Below are 18,933 nucleotides of genomic sequence, written 5' to 3' on the forward strand. Positions count from 1 at the left end.
TCTGCCACAGTGTCCTGGAAAGGGGTAAATGGTGGAAACACCCCTTCTGACCTCTCCCCTCTCTCCTCTCTCCTCACAGGTGCCATCGACACCCGCCATCACCCGCTGGGCGATGCTTACCACCAGCGGCCACACCTAGAAAATGTACGAGAATGTCACAAGCCCGCCGGTTGAAAATGGGTCGGGCCAAGACCCCCACCACGGCACCTCCAACTCCTGTAACAACGACGAGTCCTACAAGTATGTCTTCCTGCCCGTGTGTTACACCTACACGTGCGTCCTCAGCCTGGCCCTCAACTCCATCATCATATGCAGCATCCTGAAGAGGCGGAAGGAGTGGAACTGCTCCCTGATCTACATGTTTAACCTGGCCTTGACGGACTTCATGTACGGCCTGTCACTGCCGTTTCTCATCGCCAGCTACATCATGCACGACGTCTGGGTTTTTGGCGCCTTCACCTGCCGCCTGGTCCGTTTCCTCTTTTACTTTAACCTCTATTGCAGCATCTTCTTTCTCACCTGCATCAGCTTCCACCGCTACCTGGGCATCTGCCACCCCATGAAGACCATCACCATGGAGACCAAGAAGACCGTCAGGGTGGTGTGCGTGCTGGTGTGGCTGGTGGTGTTGGCCCTCACCAGCCCCATCTTCCACTTTGCCAAGACGGCCACCTCCAACAACGTCACCCACTGCTGGGACGATGCCCTGGACACCGAGTACCCGCACTATGTCCCCTATGGGATCATCCTGCACTCGGTGGGCTTCTTCCTGCCCTTCTCCATCATTGCCTGGTGCTACTCTCGCGTGATAAAGACCATCTTCAAGACCATCAACAACCAGCAGTTCAAGTCAGCGGTGCCGGCCCTGGACAAGAGGCGCAAGTCCATCAAGACCATTCTCACTATCACCCTGCTCTTTGCCCTCTGCTTCCTGCCCTTCCACGTCACCAAGACCATCTTCCTCATCAACAAGGCAGTGCCCAACGTGGCCTGTTCCACCAAGCGGGTGGTCACCATCTGCTACAAGGTCACCAGGCCACTGGCCAGTTTCAATGCTTGGCTCAATGCCCTGCTCTACTTCCTCACCAAGGACAAGTGGCCCCAGAACTGTCTGAAGCCCAAGAAGGATGACGACTCCAAGTCTTCGTGGAACATCTTCAAGCCCTTCAACCACATGACGTCACCGGCCTGAGCCCAGCCTTTTTGTGAGGGACGGCAGTGGGCACCTGTTCCCCTCACGACCACCCCCCTCCGTGTCCCCTACCCCTTCCCCTCCTGTGGACGGTCAGCTCCATCCTGGGTGATTACCGCCAGCTGCTCCTCTCACCACCATCCTCTGTCACCATCACCCTACCACCCCCTCCACCGCCATCCTTTACCTCACCCCTCACCACCATCCTTTACCTCGCTCCTCAGTGCCATTCTATCCTCTGCCCCTCACTGCCATCCTTTACCCTGCCCCTCACTGCCATTCTTTACCTCGCCCCTCACTGCCACCCTGTCCTCTGCCCCTCACTGCCATCCTGTCCCTGCCCCTCACTGCCATCCTGTCCTCAGCCCCTCACTGCCATCCTGTCCCTGCCCCTCACTGCCATCCTGTCCTCTGCCCCTCACTGCCATCCTTTACCTCGCCCCTCACTGCCATCCTTTACCTCGCCCCTCACTGCCATCCTGTCCCTGCCCCTCACTGCCATTTATTCCCCACCACACAGCACCATTCCCCCCACTCACTACTATCCCCCCCCAACGCCACTATTCCCATCTCCCACTCACCCCATCCCGTTCCCTGCCCGCCCCACTCACGGCCCAATGCCTTCCTCGTCATAGCCCACATGGAAATGTGACTCTTGTGGAACTGACAAACTCTGCCACTGTTTAGCTGGCACCCTGGGCGGACTGCCAGGGTCTCACTGGGGCACAGGAGGAAGCAGCCTCTCCAGTGGGGTTATACCTGTGACATCCGATTTGCCCCCCCACCCACACACTGTCTCCCACTAACCCTACCCGAATCCACAGCCGATGGCTTTCCAGAGCGTCGAGGAGCTTCTCACTGCTGGAGTGCGTCTCGGTGAAATGAAGCCATTATTTAAAGATTAGGAATCGTTTTGTTCACTGCCATTTCCTGGACAACCACATGAGCTGGTGGTGTTGGGGCATGGAGACAGGCTTCCACAAGTGGCAAACGGCTGATCTGCCCTCTGCGGACCCCCGCACTCCATTCCTGCCCTGACTCTCAAGAGAGCCCCGCTATCCCGAGAAGACAGACGGATCCTCAGCCCCTTCCCTCACTCCAAACGCCGTGTCTTCAGGCAGCGTCAGCACCCCCTCGTGGACGAGTCTCTGAAGTCACTCAGATAAAGAGAGAGAAGGAGCGCCAACAAAGCCTTGGACTCCTGGCTCACGGACTGTCTCGGATTCAGCCCAGGGAAATATGAAGCTTAAGTTTTATCGGCCTCTAGTTGTTTATCGCCAAGTTGGTTGGCTCACACCTGAACCCACTTGCCCATAGACTGAGTCACCTTCAGTACGGGGTGGGTGGGGGGTGGTGACCAGTACCAGACTTGGGACATGTGGTGCTCACCTAACCCTGAAGCAGATAGAAGCCTGCTCAACAGGACTCTGTCGATTTTGATTTCTGAAATGCTTACCCTGTGGGAGATCTAATCATTAACCTTCTGAAGGGAAAATGTATTATAAAAAATAACCTTACACAATCTAAATATTATATAAATAGAAATGTGAAGTGTGGATTATTTGATGTATGCTATTCCATCTCCTCAAACCCTGCTGGGTTTTCACCTCCCGCTTCGACAAGGACCCAAGTCTGGGTGGAGTGCAGAAACATCCCAGATACTGAAAGGCCTGGGTAGAGTGGACCTGGAGAAGACATTTTGATCAGTAGGAGAGCCCAGGATTCAAGGATGTAGAAAAACGTGATGCCCCCTTAGAAATGAGATGAGGAGGAATTTCTTCAACCAGATTGTGGTGAATCTGTGGGATACGTTGCCACAAACCGCTGTGGAGGCCAAGTCATTGGGTATATTTAAGGCAGAGAGTGATAGGTTCTTGATTGGTAAGGTGGGTGAAGGGTTACGGGGAGAAGGTGGGAGAATGGGGTTAAGAACAAGTCAGCTGTGATTGAATGAGGGAACAGACTCAATGGGCTGACTCTGACGTGGAAGGCATTGCAGCTAAGGCTTGTCCGCCTGACTCAGCTCTGGAGTAACTACCTGAAACAGAGGAGAGTCTGGCACTGTTTTCCCCAGGCAGGCAGGAGGCTGAGGCATGAGGTTCATAAAATCATGAGGGGCCTTAATAGCGTGGATGATCATGGTCCTTTTCCTGAGGGGGAGTTGGGAACCCCTGCCTAATATGGGCTAAATGCAAACAAGTGGAACCAGGTCAGGCAGACAACTTGGCTAGCATGGACAAGTTGGGCCGAAGTGTCTGTTTCCACACTGTTTAATTCTATGAATTCATGACCTTCTCTGTTTGGGTTAGACCTCAAAGTGTTCTCATTACTGAACAAACAGTGCCCATTGGACGAGTGGGACATGAAGAGAACATTTCCATCAGTAGGAGAGACCAGGATCCAAGGACACATAATAAAGAGATGTCCCCTAGATCTGACTTACTACCCATTATGCTACTGGCATTTAGGGCAGCAATGAAGGTCCTCCATCTCTGGCAGTGTTCAGGGCTTCCTTCATCACGTCAGTAGCTTCCTCTTGGTTTTCACTACTGTCAGTCAGGTGGAGACTCAGGAATACCATCACAGTCAGATGTAGAAGGATTCTTCATTGCTGTTTCCATAACAATTTTGTTTTACCAGTCAGGGTTGTTGACCCTGAGCTGAACCCCCAAACCTGGAGGACCGATGGACCACTCTTCATCAGACCTCTACCCTTTGACCTGTCTGGCATGGGTGACCCTACCAAGAGCCAAAGCACAAGACCCTGACTCCAGCCAACACAGCTCTCTGGGTCATTGAGGCATGGAAGACTCCAAACCCTACAAGGTTGCAGTCCTCTTTGAAGGCCTTAGAGCCGAGATGAGGAGGAATTTCTTCAGTCAGGGGGTAAGAATTCTGAGAGATTTGTTGCAACGGACACCTGCAGAGGCCAAGTCATCGGGTGTATTTAAGGCAGAGAGAGATAGGTTCTTGATTGGTAAGGACATTAAGGATTATGTGATATTACTTTAACATTATCTACCCGATTGTTAAGTATTGTAAATATTTCCAATATATATATAAAAAAAAATTGGAGTGTGGACCAACTGCTGAATGAGGGATTCATCTAAAGTCTAAGGATAGTCATAATGTGCACAATAGGCCTAAGTCCATGAGAGGGCGTGGATACATGAGCAGTCACATTCTTTCCCCCAGTGCAGGGGAGTTTAAAACTGGAGAGCATGGTTTCAGGTGAGGGGGAAGACCAGGACCTGTGGGTGGTGAGATACCAGAAGACGTGATTGAGGGACAATTACAATGCATCAAACCCATTTGGATGGGTCCATGGATAAAACGCGGGCAAATGGGACTGGCTCAGGCGGACACCTTGGTCCACAAGGATCAGTTGGGCTGGAGGGCTCGTTGTATAGATCTATGACTCTGTGACTCGATGAACACATCATCAAACCTGTGTAGGATTGAACCCATGACCAGCCCATTTTCTGCAGTGTTTCTAGGGAGTAAGAGAAAGAATTCTCTCCAACAATTTTAAATATGTTGACTCCAAATATCATCGAATACGGAACAGCGGGTGTAAATTGGTTTATTATGTCATGTGTACTGAGGTACAGTGAAAAGTTTTGCTTTGCATGCCATCCATACAGTTAAGGGCAGCAAGGTCTACAGTACAGGTGGTCTATAGTACAGGAGACCTGGGTTCTTTTCCCATCACTACCTGCGAGGAGTTTGTATGTGCTCCCCATGACCACGTGGGTTTCCTCCAGGTACTCTGGTTTCGTCCTACAGTCCAAAGACGTACCGGTTGATAGGTTAGTTGATTGTGAATTGCCCCATGGTTAGGCTGGGATTGCTGGCTAGCACGGCTCAGAGGGCCCAAAGGGCCTGTTCCATGCTGTATCTCAATAAAACAAAATAAAGAGCAGCTCATCACATCAGTATGCTGAGGTAGTACAAGGAGAAAATAAAATAAAAGAGTGCAGAATAAAATGTAACAGCCACAGAGAAAGTGCAGTTATAAGGTGCAAGGTCAGAACAAAGTAGATTGTGAGGTCAAGAGTCCATCCTATCATACAAGAGGTCTGTTCAGGAGTCTTATAATGGTGGGACACAAGTTGTCCTTGAGCCTAGTTGTAGTGCTTTCAGGTTTTTGCATCTCCTGCCCAACGGGAGAGAAGAGAAGAGAAAATGTCCAGGGTGGGTGGGGTCTTCAATTACATTAAGTAACACACACAAAATGCTGGAAAAACTCAGCAGCCAGGCAGCATCTTGGAAATGAATAAGGAGTCAACGTTGAGGGCCAAGACACTTCTTCAGGACTGGAAAGGAAGGGGGAAGATGCCAGAATAAAAAGGTGGAGGGAGGGGCAGGAGGCTAGCTAGAAGGTGAGAGGTGAAGCCAGGTTGTTGGGAAAGATAAAGGACTGGAGAGGAATGAATATTGGCTGCTTTACTGAGGCAATGGGAAGTGCAAAGGGAGTCCATGAGGAGAGGCTGTTTAACAGGAGCAGTAGGTCACTTAGACTGACATTTAATAAGAACTGGGCTAATCTGATTGTCACCACGGTAACCCTTCCTTATCAAGAATCTATCAAACACTGCCTTGATCCAGCTTCCACCACTGAAGACTCCCCTGGGGATATCGGGTCACTGTGTTTTCTCAAGGCACAGGGAGAGAGCTTTTTGGAGAATGGAGGACTTTAGAAGACAAGAGTTTAATACCATGAATGCCAGGGTAGCACAGTGCCTAACCCAATGCTTTACAGTACAGGTGACCTGGGTTCAATTCCCACTCCTGACCTTAAGTAGTTTGTATGTTCTCCCCACAGGTTTCCTCCGGGTGCCCTGGTTTCCTCCCACAGTCCAAAGACCTACCCATCGGTAGGTTAATTGGTCATTGTCAATTGTCCCATGATTAGACTAGGGTTAAATCGGGGAATTGTTGGTGGCAGGGCTTGAAGGGCCGGAAAGGTCTATTCCGCCTGTATCTCAATAAATAGATAAATAAAACCCCACAGCCAGCAGGCTACCACCCCTGCCTGCAAGGACCAGGCTCAAGAACGGCTACTTCCCTTCAACCATTCTAAGACTAAGGTTAAGATTAGCTTTATCTATCATGAGTACGTTGAAACATACAGTAAGATGCATCATTTGTGTCCATTCAAATCTGCGAGGATGTGCTGGGGGCAGCCCACAAGTGTCGCCATGCAAACAAGGCGTGCCCACAACTCTCTAACCCTAACCTACATGGCTTTGGAATGCGGGAGGAAACCGGAGCATCCGGAGAAACCCGTGCAGTCAAGGGGAGAACGTACAAACACCTTATAGATAGTGGCGGCGGGAATCGAACCCCGAACTTATAGCTGTCGCAAACCCACAAATCAGTCAGCCGCATTGAATGGTGGTCCAGGCTTGAGGGGCTGATTGGCCTACTCCTGCTCCTGTCCTTACAGGGACCAGCCGGAGTCAGGTCTGGAAGGAGGCCATGGGAAAGGGGTTTAGCAGCTGAGAAGGGACAGAGATGGTTATGGACCCAAAACTAAGCTCAGGGTCAAACTTGCAAACTTAGGTTCCACTTGTCCACAGAAAGTGCTCATTCGGCCCACTGAATCTACGTTGGCTCATAGCACAATCTCCTCCCCCTCTCCACTAACTTTTCTCATAACTAGGTCTCCCCCATGTTCCCATCAACGCCCGCAAATTCTACTGCTCACCCACAGCAAGGGCAATAACTGTGGCTACTTGACTGGCCAAGACTGACTGAGCCTCTGGCTGGTACCTAGGATGGAGTGAAGGATATGGGGGTGGGGGTGCAGAGGTTGTGGGGACCGAAGAAGATGCTGTAGATGTTTCCCAGGATTTAGTCAAAGGAATCTTCCTTCCACCTAAGACTGGAGGTTGGACGGGTTGGAGACCATGGATTGATATGGATCGTTGTGGGAACCGGCTGTGATTCCAAGAGGATGGGACCAGCATGGATTCTTCAGGAGAGCGTACAACATCCTTTGCTTCTCTGAGGAAGTAGGGTCCTCCATTTCCCTCCAGCCATCATGATTCCCTGAGAAACTGGTTCCTCTAGTTCCTCCGCCCTCCAATGCACATCTAAGCACGGCTGCATTGCAGCTCCAGTGACCCCAGGTTCGATCCCGACCTCCGCTCCGCCTGTGAGTATGTGTGGAGTCTGTGCCTTCTTCCTGTGACTGCATGGGTGCTCCTGTTCTCCCACATCCCAACAATGTACAGGGCCGGTGGGTAAACTGCCATGCGCTCTGGTGTGTGGCTGAGGGATAGGATCTGGTGTGGGGAACTGACAGGGTGGGGGGGGGGGTCATAAAATGTAAGTAGGTGAAAGATAGGTCGAGATCAGGATCAGAATCAGGTCTTTATCACCGACATATGTCGTGAAAATTTATTGTTTTGCAGCCGCTGTTCAGTGCAATACTGTACATAAAAAATTAACATAAATTACAAAGAGAAATATAAAAAATAAAATAAATACTGCAAAATGGGAGCAAAATAATGAGGTCGTGTTCATGATCTGTTCAGAAATCTGCTGGAGGAGGGAGGGGAGGGAACGTTGACTCAGACCATGAGAGGCCTGTGTTGGGCATTTTCATGCCTTACAAGGCGCAGATTGGAAGCTGGAGGTGCTCCTTCTAAAACGTTGAGTGTCCGTCTCCAATGGCAGCAACATGAAGAGGGCATGTGCCCAATGACGAGGTCCTTCCTGATGGATGCCACCTTCTTGAGGCACTACCTCTTCAAGATTTCTGTATTTATTTATTTGTTTGTCCATTTATTTATTTATTTATTTATTGAGATGCAGCGCAGAATAGGCTCTTCCAACCCTTCGCCCCACGCTGCCCAACAACCCCTGGTTTAATCTGAGCCTAATCAGGGGACAATTTTCCATGACGAATTAACCTACCAACCAGTAAGTCTTTGGACTGTGGGAGGAAACCGGAGGACCCGGAGGAAACCCACGCGGTCACAGGGAGAACGTACAAACTCCTTACAGACAGTGGTGGGAATCGAACCCCAGCCGCCTGTACTGTAAAGTGCTGTGCTAACCACCACGCTACCAGACGTCCTCAGTGGTGGGAATGTAGACGAGTGTTTGACTGACTTTAGTGTCCAAGTGGACCTTGGACACTCTGCTGGGAAGGGCGGTGGAAGGAAAATTGATAGGAACTTTCTAGATAGGTTTGGACAAAGAACTTAAGGGAAAGCTTTACAAGGGCTTTGGGGAGAGTTGACTAAGGGAGGTCGAGTTGATTGGAGAGAGCCAGGAATGAGCATGTGGGGACGAGTGGCCTGTTTAATAGCCACATAGGTTAATAATATCCCCACACCAGCCTTTGCTGAGGATGTATATTAACATTATCCAAGATAAACAATAAAAATTGGTCATTGAAGTCCCATTAACCTTAAGATATTGCATTACAAAGTGAACATCAGCCAGAGAACAAGAACTTACTGGGTTGGATGTGATCCAAAGATCAAAGGAAGGTACGTTGCCATGGCAACCCCCCTGCAAAAGAGAAAATAAGACCAATGGTAGAAAAGTAACTTGTTTTTTTTTCGGACCAGTCTTTCCGTGACCAAGCAAAAAATGTAGATGTGTCAACTGAACACTATGTAGCTAAGATTATTTAACATACTTATGAAACGGGTCAAGGTCAGCTGGTCAATGCTGATGTCACTTCCTGTTGTCACTCGGTGCTCTTAAAGTCTGACAAACTGCACTGACTTGGCAATAGAATAGCCGTATCTTCATCGTGGATGGATTTTGGAACTCTCAGCCCAATATATCTGTGTATGAGTGTATTTGACAAAAAACATGATGTTGAGTTTGACTCCATGAGCATTTATAGGTTTGTATAAGAATCAGATGATAAATCTCTACAAGGTCACCACTCAGCCTCCTACGCCCAGGGAAAAAGGTCCCTATCTATGCAGCCTCTCCTTATGAGTCAAACCCTCCAGTTCCGGTAACGTCCTTGCAATTCTTTCCTGCGTACACTAACAAAAGGAGTATGTTCGGAATGTTTTGGACCTGAAACCCACACAAAGTCCTGGAAGAACTCAGGCAGTCTGATGGACTGCCTCCCAACAGCAGGGCTACCAGAACTGTACATGGTAATCCACACTTGGCCTTACCAACGTCCTGAACAACTGTAAGGCTATGTGCCAGCTGAACGTCCAGTACTTGCTTATTATGAGGCAGAAGGAGGCCATTCAGCCCATTAAGTCAAATTGTAAGATCATGGTCTTACTCTGAGGTTACGGGAGTCCAAAGCTAGAGGTCATAATGCGAGAGGGCAAACATTTTCTGAAGGCTGGTGGGCACGTGGAAGTAGCTGCCAGAGGAATTTGTAGGGTCGACTACAGTTACAATATTTAAAAGACATTTAACCAGGTGAATGAAGAAGGAAAGATTTAGAGGGATAGGGGCCAAACATAGGCAAATAAGCACTAGTTTAGTTAGGGAACTTGTGTTTACGTGGACTGGCAGGTGCATGGAATGCACTGCCAGGGTGACAGTAGGGGCAGGTACATTAGGGACATTTAAGGGACTCGTAGATAGGCACATGGATGAGAGAAAAATGGATGGCTATGAGGGAGGGAAGGGTTAGCTTGATGTTAGAGTAGATTAAAAGGTTGGTACAAAATTGTAGGCTGAAGGGCCTGTTCTGTCCTACACACTGTGGCCACTTTATTAGATACACCTGTTCAATAATCCAAATATCTAATCAGCCAATCACGTGGCAGAAACACAATGCATACAGACATGGTCACGTGGTTCTGTTATTCAGAGCAAACATCAGAATGGGGAAGAAATGTGATCTAAGTGACTTTGACTGTGGAATGATTGTTGGTGCCAGATTGGGGTGCTTTGAGTATCTCATAAACTGTTGATTTCCTGGAATTTTCATGCACAACAGTCCCTAGAATTGACAGAGGATGATGCAAATAACTAAAAAACATCCAGTGAGCAGCAGTTCTGTGGGCAAAAATGCCTTGTTAATGAGAGAGGTCAGAGGAGAACGGCCAGACTGGTTCAAGCTGACAGGAAGGTGACAGTAACTCAAATAACCACATTACAATAGTGGTGTGCAGAACGCACATCACACCAAACCTCGAATTAGATGGGCTACAGCAGCAGAAGACCACAGACATTCACTCAGTGTCCACTTCATTAGATACGGGAAGTATCTAGTAAATTGGCCACTGAGTATATATTCTACGTACTATGTTCTTGACAAGCTGGACTGGAAGACATCGTTTCTATGTTGTATGACTCTGTGAATCTATGACACTATGCCCCCAGAGATTTCCTTCAATTTCCCTACTGTCTCTTGTTGCTGGTTTGAAGGACGATATCACTCCACAGCCTGCACTTGGGACATCGAGCGTATTTCCGGTGTCCATATACAAAAAATTGCAGAGAGAGCAAAGGAGCAAAGCCAATGTATCGGTATTATTCAAGTCATTTCTAATATGTATAACCAGTCAGATTAAGTATCAAAGATTTTTACACCTCCAGGCCAAAGTCATGTTTACTGTCATCTGCACAATTCCATCTACGCACAGGTGCAATGAAAGACTTACTTGCAGCAGCATCGCAGCCATATAGGATCATATAAGCTGCATTTGCAAGAATGGCTAGGTAGCTTCCAACCTGATGGCATGAACATCAATTTCTAGAACTTCTGGTAATTGGTCCCCTCCCCCACCCTCTTCTCCTTCACCATTCCCTGTTCCCTTTTCCCTGTCTCACCTTATCTCCTCCATCACCTCCCCCTGGTGCTCCTCCCCTTTTCTTTTTCCCTATGCTCGTCTGCCCTCTCATATCAGATTCCCCCTTCTCCAGACCTTTATCTCTTTCACCAAACATTTTCCCAGCTCTTTACTTCATCCCTCCCCCTCTTCCAGTTTCACCCATCACCTACCACCTTGTACTTCCTCCCCTCTCCCGACTTTCTTAGTCTGACTTCTCCCCTTCCTTTCCAGTCCTGATGAAGGGTCTCGGCCCAAAACATTGACTGTTTACTCTTTTCCACAGATACTGCTTGGCCTGCTGAGCTCCTCCAGCATTGTGTGTGTGTGTTGCTTCACAATAAAAACATGCATCAAACAATAATACAATAAATAAGACAATTAAAACAATAAGAAAACAAAATCAATTGTAGTGCAAAGCAATCAGAGTGGTCATAGTGTTGCTGTAGGGAGGTAGTGATTAGGATTGTGTAGGATGGTCCAAGAACATAATGGTTGAAGGGAAGTCGCTGTTTCTGAGCCTGGGGGTGTGACACTTCAGGCTTCTGTTCTTCCTGCCTGGTGGTAGCTGCGAGAAGACGGCGTGGCCTGGATGGTGTGATTTTTGATGATGGATATTGCGTTCTTTAGGTAGCATGGCCTGTAGATACTAGCGACGGTGGGGAGGGATGCGTCAGAGCCCACCACTCTCTGTAGCTTCTCACGTTCTTGCACGTTTGAATTGCCCGCACCAGACTGTACAGCAACCAGCCAGGACACTTTGTATTGTACATAGAGACGTGGAGGAATATAGGAAGGATACAGGCCCTTTGGTCCAATGAGTCAAGGATGACCACGATGCCCTGTGCCCAGCTAGTCCAGTTTCCAGCATTTAATCCATATCCCTCCAAGCCCTGTCCCTCCATGTACCTATGCAAGCACTTCTTAAATAATGCTATTATACTGCCTCAATCATTTCATGTTCCATATACTCATCACCCTCTGCAGGGAAAGGTTGCCCGTTAAATCCCTTTAAAAATTTCCCCCACCCAACCTAAATCTATGCCCCCTAGTTTTGGTCTCCCCTACCCTGGGGAAGACTGTTAGCATACACCTTATCTATGCCTCTCAGAATTTTAAGCATTTCCATAAGGTCATCACTCATACCCCTACGTTCCAAGGAATGAAGGTCTAGCGTGGCCGACCTCCCCCTATAACCCAGACCCTCTGGTCCTGGTACAATCTCTCCAGTTTAACCATGTTTCTCATAACAGGGTGACAGAAACTACATTGTACTCCACATTTAGTACTTATACAACGTGACATAATGTCCCAACTCCTATATGTAGTGCCTTGGCTGATAAAGGCCAGGAAGCTAAACTCCTTTTCGCACCACCATCATCATTATGGCGTGGGTGATCATGGTCTTTCCATGACCATGATTGTTCTTGGCAAATTCTACAGAAGTGGCTTGCCATTGCCTTCTGGGCATGACAGGTGACCCCAGCCATTATCAATACTCTTCAGAGATTGCCTGGCATCAGTGGTTGCATAACCAGGACTTGTGATCTGCACCGGCTGCTCATACGACCGTCCACCACCTGCTCCTGTGGCTTCACGTGACCCTGATTGGTGGCGGGGGGGCAGGGGAGCAGGCAAAGCAAGTGGGGGAGGTCACCTACAGGGTAGTGGAGGGAAGGAGTGCCTTACACCTCCTTTGGTAGAGATGTATCTCCACCCTGCCACCCCAGCTAGTTGTGATGCCACTTTCAGAAAACGGTGCACTTGTACTTCTCTGTCCCTCTGTTGCACTTGACTCCCTGGTGCCCTAACATTCATAGTCAAAATCCTACATTGGTATTGTCTTTCTAAATTACATCAGTTCACATATATCTGCAGGGAAATCTATTTGCCACTTCACGTCATCACAGAAATAGAAGTTTGTTATAGTGCCAAATCGTCTAAGAAAAGCAAGGTACTGGCGCAATGATTGTATCAATGTGCTGTGCCCAGGACAGGTCCTCTCAGACGAGTATAGCATCGGTGGAACATGGAGTTAACATGATCACTGAGAAAGTCAGTCAGAAAATTGGAGAAAGGCAGGATTTCTCGACGGCCACCTGTTCCCATCCAACATGTTGGTCTATGGCCTCCTCTACTGCCAAAGTCAGGTTGGAGGAGCAACACCTCATATTCTGTCTGGGTAGCCTCCGAGTTAATGGTATTGGCATCCCTTTCTTCAACAAGAGGTAATTTCACCCCTCCCTCTTTCTCTCTTTTCCCATTCCCTATTCTGGCTCTCCTCTCTTCTCTTCACTTCTCCTCACCTGCCCATCATCACCCTCTAATGCCCCTCCTCCTTCCTTTTAACCTCCTATGAGATTCCTCCTTCTTCAGCCCTTTACCTCTTCTTCCTACCACCTTTCATGTTATTACTTCATTCCCCTCTCCTATCACCTGCCAACTTTAACACTTCTCCCTCCCTCACCTTCTTATTCTGGCTCCTGCCTCCTTCCTTTCACGTCCTGATGAAGGGTCTTGGTCTGCAAAATTGACTGTTTATTCCCCTCCATAGATGCTGCCTGACTTGTTGAGTTCCTCCAGTGTTTCGTGTGTGTTACTCAGGAAATTAGGAGAAATTTCATTTCCCAGAGACCACGTGGCACCCTGGAACACATTTCCCCAGACAGGGGCCACCCTGATGGAGCACAAGAGAGGGCGTGGTGGAGAAGAAGATGAGGTACAGGGAGACGGAGGATGGAACGTGGACCGGAAGCAACAACAAAGGCTAGTCAAGACCAATGGCCTGTTCCTAAATTGTACATTTTATGCAATGCCATGGCAGGCTTAACTTCATTACTTAAGGCAAGGGTTCCCAGCCTCTGGTCCATGGACCTCTTGCTTAATAGGTGGTATGGTAGTGTAGTGGTTAGCACAACACTTTACAGTACGGGAGACCTGGGTTCGATTCCCGCCACTGCCTGTAAGAGGTTTGTATGTTCTCCCATGATTGAGTGGGTTTCCTCTGGGTGCTCTGGTTTCCTCCCACAGTCCCAAGATGTGCTGATTGGTAGGTTAATTAGTCATTGTAAATTGTCCTGTGATTAGGCTGGTGATAAATATAAACATGAGAAAGTCTACAAGTGCCAGAAATCCAAACCAACACACACAAAATGCTGGAGGAGCTCTACGGAAATGAATAAACAGTCGATGTTTCAGGCTGAGATCCTTCATCAGGTCTGAAAAGGAAGGAAAAGGCGCCAGAATAAAAAGGTGGGGGAGTGGGAAGGAGGTTAGGTAGGGAGTGAGAGGTGATGCCAGGTGAGTGGGAAAGGTCAAAGGCTGGACAGGAGGGAATCTGATAGGAGAGAAGAGTGGACATTAGGAGAAAGGGAGGGAGGAGGGGATAGGCAGGTGAGAAGAGGTAAGAGGCCAGAGTGCAGAATAGAAGAAAAGGGAGTGGTAGGGAAAATTAGATGGGTTGCTGGGTGGCCCAGCTCATTGGGCCGGAGTGGTTTGTTACCTGCTATATCTGTAAATAAAATAAAAATGTACCACATATAATTTGTTATATTATTTTTTCACTATTTACACAATTCGTCCTGTTTTGCACACTGGATGTTTGCAGGTCTTTGTTGTGTGTGGTTTTTCTTGAATTTTATTGTGTTTCTTTGTTTTCTGGGTGCCTGCAAGAAGATGAATCTCAAGGTTGTATGTGGTATATACAAAGATCCATAAATCTGACTGTCCAAGTAGGCCCATTGTCTCTGCCTGCTCCTGCCCCACTGAACTCATGTCCACATACCTTGACTCCATTCTATCCGATCGGTTCAGTCCTTTCCCACCTACATCCACGATACTTCTCATTCTCTCAATCTCCTCGGTAACTTTTAATTCCCTGTCCCTGACCACCTCATTTTCACCGTGGATTTCCAGTCCCTATACACTTCTATCCCCCATCAAGAAGGCCTTGTATCTCTCCACTTCTTTCTCAACAAAAGACCCAACTAGTTACCATCCACTACCACTCTCCTCCATCTAGCAGAAGTGGTCCTCACTTTCAACAATTTCTTCTGACTCATGCGCACCATCAGTCCCAGCTGTAACTGTTTTTCCGTTGGCTACATAGAACACCCTATGTTCCAAGTCTTCGATGGTAATGTTCTCCAACTCTTCCTGTGTTACATTCACAAACTGCATTGGTGCTGATTCATGCACCCATGCTGAGTTCAATTTTATCAACTTTGTCTCCACCTTCCACTCTGTCCTCAAATTCACTTGGTCCTTTTCTGACAACTCCCTCCCCTTTCTTGATCTCTGGTGACAAACTGTCTACTGACATCTTTTGTAAACCTACCGATTCTCATGTCTATCTTGACTATGCTTCTTCCCACCCTGCCTCCTGTAAAAATGTTATTCCCTTTTCTCATTTTCATTTGTTCTGGGCCTGGAGGAAAGGAGCAAAAAACAAGCAGCTCGTAGGATGGGAGAAGAGGCAGAATGAGCCTCTTGTTGGATTTGGAGTAGGCGAGAGGAGGGAAGCTAGAAACCAGGAGCAGACGGGCAGTGATTTGGCCACCACTGCCGGCCCACCAACTGGAGAGTGTTGTGGTTAAGGGTCGAAACACTCTGTGAAGGTTGGGAACCACCTGATGACATCTGCTCCTGGCTGAAGGCTACAGTTACCTAAAAAGGTATCTGGAGAATGCACCCTAACAGGTGTATGTAATGAGACACATCTGTTCCCAGGATGAAGCTTTCATTTCCAGGACATCAGAGGTGTCCTCCTTCTTCAAAGAACAGGGTTTCCCTTCCTCCACCATTGATACTGCCCTCACCAGCATCTCCTCAATTTCCCTAACATCCAGGCTCATCCATCATCCATCCACCTTAACAGGGATAGAGTTTGTCTTGTCCTCATGAGCCTCTGCATCCAACACATCATTCTCCGCCAGTTCCACCATCTTCAACGGGAGCCTACCACCAACCACATCCTTACCACGACACCCCAACCCCACCAATCTCTGCTTTCTGCAGGGATTGCTCCCTCCATGACTCCCTTATCCATTGTCCCTCCTGCACAAATCCCTGAAAGTGACTGAAATGTTACACCTGCCCTTCACCTCCTCCTTCACCTCCATTCAGGGCCCCAAACAGTCCTTCCAGGTGAGGCAACACTTCATCTGCGAATCTGCAAATTGGGACTGTCTATTGTGTCTGGCATTCCTGATGCAGCCTCTTCTACCTTGGTGAGACCCAACGTAAACTGGGGAGCCACTTTGTTGTGCACCTCCGCTCCATCCGCCAGAAGCGGACCTTCCTAGTGGCCGACTATTTTAATCCCATCTCAATTCCCATTGAGGCCAATCTCAGGGTCAAGGAGCAACACCTTATTTTCTTTCTAAGTAGTCTCCAACCTAGCATGAACTTAGATTTCTACTTCTGCAATTTTGTTTCCCTTCCCTATCCTTCTATTCTCCGCTCTGCCATCTTACCGCTTCTTCTCAACTGCCTATCACTTTCCGTTGGGTCCCCTCCCTCTTCCCTTTCTCCCATGGTACATTCTCCTCTCCTACCAGATTCCTTCTACACCAGCCCTTTACCTTTCCCACCCACTAGGCTTCACCTATCACCTTCCACCCTTTCTTCCTGCCCCTGCCCCCAACTATTTATTTTGGTGTCTTCCCCTTCCCTCTCAGGCCTGAAGAAGGGCCTCGGCCTGAAACATCGACTGTCTATTTACTTTCATAGTTCCTCCAGCACTTTTGTGTGTGTGTGTGTTGCTCTAAAGTCCCAGCGTCTGCCTTTGACAATAAATTTGAACTTTGACGATGCATGGTGTCACAAAATCTGACATAAGCAAACACACTTTATCTGTATTTGTGCTTTATCAGGGAGATGAGGAACTAACTCTTGTAATTATATTGATTGTGTTTATTGCCAACCCTTTGTGGTTTGACTGCCCAATAAAGCTCTCAAGTACCTCATGACACCAGCAGAATTTGATAACAAAGGTTTGATAAAGATTTGCTTTATTTGTCTCATGTACATCGAACCACTGAAACATAGAATGAAATGCATCATTTGCGTCAAATCAAATCAGCGAGTATCGTGCTGAGAGCAGCCCACAGGTGTTGCCACGCTTGACAAGCCAACATAGCATGCCCACAACTTTCTAACCCTAATCGTACATCTTTGGAATATAGGAGGAAACCTATGTGATCATGTAATGCACAGTCGTACACATAACATACGATAACTTAGGAAAGTAGAATTTAGATAAGACCATATGATATAGGAGCCATTCGGCCCATCAAGTCTGCTCTGCCATTCAATCATGGGCTGATCCAATTCTTCCAGTCATCCCCACTCCCCTGCCTTCTCCCCATACTCCTTGATGCCCTGGCTAATCAAAAACCTATCTATCTCTGCCTTAAATGCACCCAATGACTTGGCATCCACAGCCGCTCGCGGCAACAAATTCCACAGGTTTATCACCCTCTGACTAAAGTAATTTCTCCACATTTCTGTTCTAAATGTTCTAAATCCTGAAGTCGTGCCCTCTTGACCTAGACTCCCCTATCATGGGAAATAACCTTGCCATATCTAACCTGTTCAGGCCTTTTAACAATCGGAATGTTTCTACATGATTCCCTTCATTCTCCTGAACTCCAGGGAATACAGCCCAAGAGCTGACAAACATTCCTCATACAGTAACCCTTTCATTCCTGGAACCATCCTCGTGAATCTTCTCTAAACCCTCTCCAATGTCAGTATATCCTTTCTCAAATAAGGAACCCAAAACTGCACACAATACTCCAAGTGTGGTCTCACGAGCGTCTTATAGAGCCTCAACGTCACATCCCTGCTCTTATATTCTACACCTCTAGAAACAAATGCCAACATTGCATTCGCCTTCTTCAACAGCGAATCCATTAATCCCATAGTCCAAATCATTGACATACATCGTAAAAAGCAGCGGTCCCAACACCAGCCCCTGTGGAATCCACTGGTAACCAGCAGCCAGCCAGAATAGGATCCCTTCATTCCCAATCTCTGTTTTCTGCTGATCAGCCAATGTTCCACCCGTGCTAATAACTCCCCTGTAATTCCATGGGCTCATTATCTTGCTAAGCAGCCTCATGTGCGGCACCCTGTCAAAGGCCTTCTGAAAATCTACAAATGAATTACACATAGATAAACAAAGTGCATAAATTAAATATTCTAGGATACAGAACAGATTAACCTGTGACACTTTGAATGCAATGCAACAGGGAGTTCAGGTGCCTAATGTCCTGAGGGAAGAAGCTGTTTTCCATCCTGACTGTTCTTGTCTTAATGCACTGGAGTTTACCGCCTGATGGTAGAAAGTGAAAGAGGATGCTGGATGGATGGGTGGGATCATTGATAATACTAAGGGCCTTGTGAATGCAGCGCTTCTGATAAATGTCCCTGGTGGATGAAATCAAACCCTGATCAGTGATTATGGCATCGTAAAGCAACTGTGGAAACTGCTACACCATTGTGTTGTCTGTAAATAATCACTTTTGGGTCCTCAGGCAGCTGCTGAGGGAGGAAGGAAACTGATTAAAGCAAAGGACACTGCAACCAGCGCTCTGCATCCCTCCCGGTGTTTACCACTGGGAGACAAAGGTGATTTTTCTGTCCTGAGGAAACTGCAAGCTGCCATTTCATTTCATGGTGGTTCAAGGTCAGATTGTAAATTTTAGTCAAAAGGTCAGAATCAGGCTTATTATCACTGATCTATCTTGTGAAATTTGATGTTTTGCAGAGGCAGTACAGTGCAAGACATAGTACAACTTCTACAAGTTATAATAACAAATAAATAAGATATTTATTTATCTAGAGGAATAGCGAGGTTCATAAATCTCGTTACTAATCAAAAATTTTATGGTGGAGGGGAAGAAGTCATTTCTGAATCGTTGACTGGGAGTCTTCAGACTGCTGTACCTCCTCCCCAATGGT

The 18,933-nt window shown here is 47.7% G+C and overlaps 1 pseudogene; it reads left to right on the forward strand.

Moving 5' to 3' along the window:
* Positions 1-5,485, forward strand: part of LOC140197885 (P2Y purinoceptor 3-like) — a 40,866-nt pseudogene extending 35,381 nt beyond the window's left edge.
* Positions 5,486-18,933: the final 13,448 nt, after the last annotated feature.

Source organism: Mobula birostris, chromosome 5 (genome assembly GCF_030028105.1).
Source record: "Mobula birostris isolate sMobBir1 chromosome 5, sMobBir1.hap1, whole genome shotgun sequence".
Lineage (NCBI taxonomy): Eukaryota > Metazoa > Chordata > Chondrichthyes > Myliobatiformes > Myliobatidae > Mobula > Mobula birostris.